This window comes from Eubalaena glacialis, chromosome 5, assembly GCF_028564815.1.
Source record: "Eubalaena glacialis isolate mEubGla1 chromosome 5, mEubGla1.1.hap2.+ XY, whole genome shotgun sequence".
In the NCBI taxonomy this organism is placed as follows: Eukaryota; Metazoa; Chordata; class Mammalia; order Artiodactyla; family Balaenidae; genus Eubalaena; species Eubalaena glacialis.
The window spans coordinates 121231536-121238496 of NC_083720.1; positions in this window are offsets into that span (position 1 = coordinate 121231536).

Here is a 6961-nt window from a genome sequence, read left to right on the forward strand (position 1 = left end):
TTCTTACTGAGTATGGAACAATAAAAAATGAATTAGTCTTCCTTAGCATCTTTATTATTATTTAGACTAAAAGACCACCCACCACTTATATCCCAGAGTAATTGTAGACCCAAGAATAGTCAATTACAGAAAGTAAAACAGGCTAAGTGAAGCAGGGGGTCTGGTGGAAAGAACACCTAAGCACTCAGACCTGGTTTTAGATCTCAGCTCCTGAACACAGTAAATAGGATAAGGATAGAATTTGGGAGAAGTTACTTCCTTTCTTTAAGCTTGGGGCTGCTCACCTGTACAATGTTTTGTGCGGTTTTTTTGGTATGTGTTAAACTTGATGAAAGCTGAGTTTGCATTACCTAAGGAAATGAAGTTTGTAATTTAAAAATGATTTACAATCCTTAACCTGCTTTTTAACTTCAAACTCTTAAACATTTTAGTGCATTTCACTTTTTTTTCCCCTTATCCAAGTGTTCTCTAAAGCATGTTCCTTGAAACATTAGTACTTTGCAAAAAGTTAATAGTTGCTTCAAGGAAAAAATTTCTACCATCAATACTGAGGAAAACACAAATTATTGGAAGTACACTGATGTAGCATTCTTGCCAAAACGTTTAGCCTGAATCTGTGAGGAAACACTCAGTTAAGAATGTGATTTGTTTGGACTTTTCAATAATGTCAATATCGTGAAAGACAAACAACAAAAGACAGAAGGACTGATCTCCATTAATGGGCAACCATGATCTGGATAGGAATATGGATTTTTAAAAAGTTGTATAGGACATTTTGTGGACAGTTGGGGAAATTTGAACATGGAAGCATAATAGATATGTTGTTAACTTAGATTTCTCAGGCATAATAATATTGTGATTATTAGAAAACGGCTTTTGTTCTTAGGAGATGCATGCTGAAGTATTTAGGGATGAGGTCATGATATCTGCAAACTGCTTTCACATAGTCCAGGCCAAAAAACAAAAAGTGTGTATGCAGAGAGAAAATATGGCACTATGTTAATTGTGGTTCTTACTTTCCGATTTTCTATAGGTTTGAAATTTTACAAGATTAAAAAGTTGGGAAAAATGTAGCTAGCAATTATCTTTTAAAAATGTATTGGTTATGCTTATTAATAGGAAAATGCAAAATTCATTTATATACTAGTTTTCTTATAATCTGACCTTGAGAAATGGTGTACCATGTTTAAGAACTGTAGGAAGTCATTTGAGAAATGATCTCATTCTTCAAGGCATGATATTGAATCTGTACACTGAGGTCCATTTGCCAACCAAAGTAATGTTAACATGTATCTGCCCTGCTCCATGCTGTGTATTCTGCGTTAGAATTTTAGCGTAAATGAATTCTTGTAATCTGTCAATATTTTTGAAAATGTTCCTTTATTCCTACAAATATTTATTGAGTGACTACTATGTGCCAGGCACTATATTAGGTTCTGGAGATACAACTGTCGTCAATACAGCTAAAGCCCCTGGCCACATAGAGCTTACATTTAGGGAGCAAGAAAAAACCGAGTAAACAAGTAAATACATATCAAATGATTAAAAGTGCTATTTAGAATAATAAACTAGGGTTTAGGGGTTAGGGAGTGCCAGGTAAGGATGAGCATATATTTTATAGAGGGTGGACAAAGAAGAAGCCCTCACTGAGAAGATGACGTTTGAGCAGAGACCTGAAGAAAGTGAGGAGTGAGTTGTGGATATCTAAGGAAAGCACATACTAAAAAGAGGGGACAGCTTGCTTGGCATGCTTAAAAGATAGTAAGGAGACTAGAGTGAATGGGTGATAGAAGCAAGAGGGAGAGCAATAGGAGATGAGGTCAGAGAGGTAACCAAGGCCAGATTATGTAATATGATTTCAGGGTGCTTTATCTTCCTTTCTTAAGAGAGTTATCATCTGAGACAGATGTAGTGCTGAGTGCTAGAACATAGTAGCTGTTAGCTGTTATTACCAGATTCATTTTCTATTACTGTTGTAAAAAAATTACCATAAACTTAGTGGTTTAAAAGATCACAAATATATTATCTTAAAGTTATGCAGGTCTGAAGTCCCACACATGTCTCACTGGGGTAAAATCAAGATGTCAGCTGACTGCTTCCTTTCCAGAGGCTCTAGGAGAGAATCTGTTGCTTTGCTTTTTCCCGATTCTAGAGGCCACTTACATTCCTTGGCTTGTGGCCCCTTTCTTCCGTCTTCAAAGCCAGTAACATTGGTCAAAGAATTTTAAGGATGTGGGTGATTAAATTAGGCCCACCCAGCTCATCTCTCCATCTCAAGGTTCTTAGCCTTAACCACATCTGCAAAGTCCCTTTTTCCTCATAAGGTAATTTATTCACAGATTCTGATGATTAGGGTGAGGACCCCTTTGGGAGGGGCCGTTCTGCCTGTCCCAGTTTGCCCTCTGGCTCCCAAAGATTCAGGTCTGTTCACATGCAAAATCTATTCACCCCCTCTCTAAGTCCCTCAAATTTTCAACCCGTGACGGCATCTCATCTAAATCTCAAAAGTCCCAAGTATCATCTAAGTCTAAATTAGGTATAGGTGAGTATAATCCATGCTGGGGCAGATATCCCTTTGCATTGTAGACCCGTGAGACTAGGAAACGAGTTCTCTGCTCTCAGAATACAATGGTGGAGGAGGAGACACAGGAGAGCAGTTATAACCATTCCCATTCAGAAAGGGAGAGAGTGGAAGGAAAAAAGGAGTCCCAAGCCCATACTATTTCAAATCCAATCTGGCAGTCTCCATTAAGTTTCAAGGCCTAGGAATAATCCTCTGTGGCTCTTGGTTCTGGTCTCTGGGCACAAGGCTTCATCCTCTGGGCACTGAGAATTAGGGCATGGATGTCTTTGAGGGGCTACTATTCTGCCTATGACAATCAATGTTATCATTAGATTTAGCTTTATTTTTTTACTAATCTTCATTTAGCAGTGATTCTTCAGATCTTAAGCTCCTCCACTAGCCCCAGTCAAATGATGAATTACATTTACAGAAATACACAATCAGTACCTGAGGAGCTCACCATTTTAAGGAACTTAAATGGTACTTCATGGTAAATGCAAATATGCCATCTGATTTCTCTTGGATGGAAAAGAATACACTCCCATTTTTATACATAGATCATATTTTTATATGCAGTTAATTTATTCTAGAATTATTGATTTCTTACAGGCCCAAAGGTACCTATATTATGTTTCATTTTATGCGATAGGCAAAGTTTTACAGCTTCTAAGGTCATCATTCTCGCCCTTTGAGGATGCTGGAAACCCGTTTCTGCCTCCCAGCAGGTGGCACCAAATCAATACTTGATAAAGTGCTGTAAAATCACTGTAATTTTCTCATCCTGGTAAACATTCTTTGATGTTGCAGACTGGCTTTTCCTAGCTAGAAGAGCAAAAAGAATATTGCCAGATTATAAGAATTTATATCAATTTATCAACTAGTTGGGACAGTATATTTATGTGACTAAATTTTCTTAGATTTTTAATATTGTCCCTTGTCTCTCACAGAACCAAAAATCCATTTGTAAGCCATTTTGTTGGAATAATACTCAGGAATGCCCATATGTTATCTCCATAGATAAACAATACTAATTGCTTACAGCCATTAATTGGCTGATATCCATCAACACAGCATAGTATTTTAAAATTTATGGGGTACAGATAAAATATTCTTAGAAGAAAAATTTATAGCATTTTCATTCCTTTATGTGAAAAGCAGAGTTAGTGATCTAAGTTGAGGTCAGCAAAATGATCCATGGGCCAAATCTGGGGCAGAGCCTGCTTTTGTACACCCTACAGAGCTCTTAACAAAATTAATCAAAAAATAAAGAGACAAATTACCAGTACATGGAATGAAAGATCACTAAAGATCCTATAGACATTAAAACTCTGATTCTCTATCAGAGCTGTTTTGTCCCCAAGGAACATTTGGCAGTGTCTAGAGACATTTTTGGTTGTCACACTATCAGCATGCAGTGGGTAGAGGCCAGGGGTGCTGCTCAACATTCTACAACGCACAGAACAGTCTCCCACAGCAATTGTCTTGCCCCAAATATCAATAGTACCGAGGCTGAAAAAGTCTAATTAAAATCATGAAAGGGGAATATTATAAACAAATTTAGGTCAGTATAATATGATAAGTTAGAATAAATGAACAAATTCCTTGAAGAACAAAATTTACCAAAACTGGCTAAGAATAAATAGAAAAGCTGAGTAGTTGTACATTTACTACAAAATCTGAATTCATAATTAAAAACCACTTAACAAAGAAAACTCCAGGCCCAGATGACTTCACTGGTGAATTCTTTCCACGTTTAAAGAACACATAATGTCAATCTTTTATAAACTCTTTGAGAAAATAGAGGAGAGAATACTATCCAACAAATGTTATAATGACTGCATAACCCTGATAGAAATATCTGACCAAGACATTAGAAGAAAAAAATCACAGACCACTATCACATCTATGAATATAAATGCAAAAATCCTATACAAAACACTAGTAAATTGGACGCAGCAATATAGAAAAAGGATAAAATACAGTGGCTGGGTTTTTCCCAGCAGGCAAGGTTTACCAAATCAAACAATGTAATTTAATGACATTAATAAAGGAGAAAAAAAATGTGATCATCTCAGTGAATTCAGGAAAAGCAATTTGACACAATTTATTTCCAGTTAATGACAGAAACAGTCACAAAATTAGAAATTAGAACTGAGTTCATATTATGAAGATATCTACAGCTACTATAAGACCAATAGCTACTATCATGCTTGGTGGTGAATTAGTCAATCCAAGGATTAGGAAGGTGAGAATGTCTGCTCTCACCACTTCTATTCGACTGTGTATCAGAGGTCCTAGATGGTACAGTAGGCAAAAATTAACAAAAATAATAGAAGGTATAAAGATTAGAAAAGAGTAAAACTTTCTATTTACAGTGGTCTACATAGAAAGTCTAATTTTTAAACTATTAATTTCCTTTAGATTAATAGATTTATCTAGATTAATTGTCTTTATTGTTTAATATTATTTTTTACATTTATTTATTTTATTTTATTCTTTGGCTGCATCGGGTGTTAGTTGCGGCACGTGGGCTTCTCTCTAGTCGCAGCGCACGGGCTCCAGAGTGCGTGGGCTCTGTAGTTATGGTGAGCAGGCTTAGTTGCCCCACGGCATGTGGGATCTTAGTTCCCCCACCAGGGATCGAACCCGAGTCCCCTGCGTTGGAAGGCGTGTTCTTAACCACTGGCCTACCAGGGAAGTCCCTAATTAATTGTCTTTAGATTAATAAGTTGTCCATGTAGAAAATCTTTTAAATCTACTAGAATTAGTAATTGAAATTAGTGAGCTCATAGGATAAAAGATCAGTATATGAAAATCAATATTTCTATATATTAGCAAGCAGCAATTAAAAAATGAAATTTTAAAATGTACCATTTATAATAGTATTATAAATACCTAGGAATAAATTCAGTGAAAGGTATGCAAGAGCTATGCTCTGAAACTACAAAACATTGCTGAAATGAAAGAAGATCTAAGTAAATGGGGATATATACCATATTTGTGCACACAAAACATATACCACATTCTGGGCAAAAACACATCTCAATTCAGGCTCAGTAGTTGTGGCTCACGGGTCTAATTGCTCTGCGGCATGTGGGATCTCCCCAGACCAGGGCTCGAACCCGTGTCCCCTGCATTGGCAGGCAGATTCTCAACCACTGCGCCACCAGGGAAGCCCCCTGGACAGCTTTTGATGAATTTAATAAGTAGAAAGATAATGAACATAGACTACATTTGCATAATGGCATAACAAAAACTTATTGAATGAGGCTAACTGCCTGAGGAAACTACAGTTTGAAAACTGAATGTACGATTATGGTTCTGGGGACTTCCTGGGGCGCAGTGGTTAAGAGTCCGCCTGCCAGTGCAGGGGACATGGGTTCAAGCCCTGGTCTGGGAATATCCCACATGCCGTGGAGCAACTAAGCCCGTGCGCCACAGCTACTGAGCCCACGTGCCACAACTACGGAGCCCATGAGCCCACAACTACTGAAGCTCGTGCGCCTAGAGGATGCTCCGCAACAAGAGAAGCCACTGCAATGAGAAGCCGGTGCTCCGCAATGAAGAGTAGCCCCTGCTCGCCGCAACTAGAGAAAGCCCGTGCGAAACAGCAGCAACGAAGACCCAACGCAGCCAAAAATAAATAAATAAATAAAATTTATTTTAAAAAAAAAAAAAGATTCTGGTTCTGGCAAGATTTCCCATTCTATTAAATCATGATGCATTGTTTTAAGGTGGGGGGCGGAATACCCCACATGCTTTATTCTCACTGGTCTTCAATATCTTTTCATCCTAATTTTCTAATCAAATAATTAAAATTCATTTTTAATAGAAAAATGTCCAACATCCAGGTTTGTCCTAAGTGTATCTTTTCCAAGGATTTAAAAAGTAAACACTTCTCTTTAATAGAACTTTGAAAGGATTTGGGGCTATAAATCATTTTTAATATTTAAAAGTTTTTTTCCACCCTTAAAAAGGATTTTAAGTTACTCCCCCCGCCAATTGTTTATTTTGACTGTAAACTATGGTTAATTTAGACAGATAATTTTCAAATTTCACTTTGTAGGTAGAGTTTAGAAGACTTTTTTTCACAAGTTCCCTTCCTTTTTTCTATAAACGCATTTTTATTTAAATGTTTTTTTCAACATCAACATTTTGTGGCTTTTACCTTCATGCTACTTCTGATCATTCTAAAAATAATTATGCCATTTTGGTATAACTTTCTAAAAATCTCAGGGGAATTATTCTTTCCTGATACTCTTTCTATCCTGGGTTTGAATGTAAAAGGAAAACCAAATGTGATGGTTTGTTAACAGCTAATGATAGCTGATATTATTGAACTGTTTGATGGCCATTGTGCTATTATCATAATAATAACTGCTTCTCTCAACATCCCTG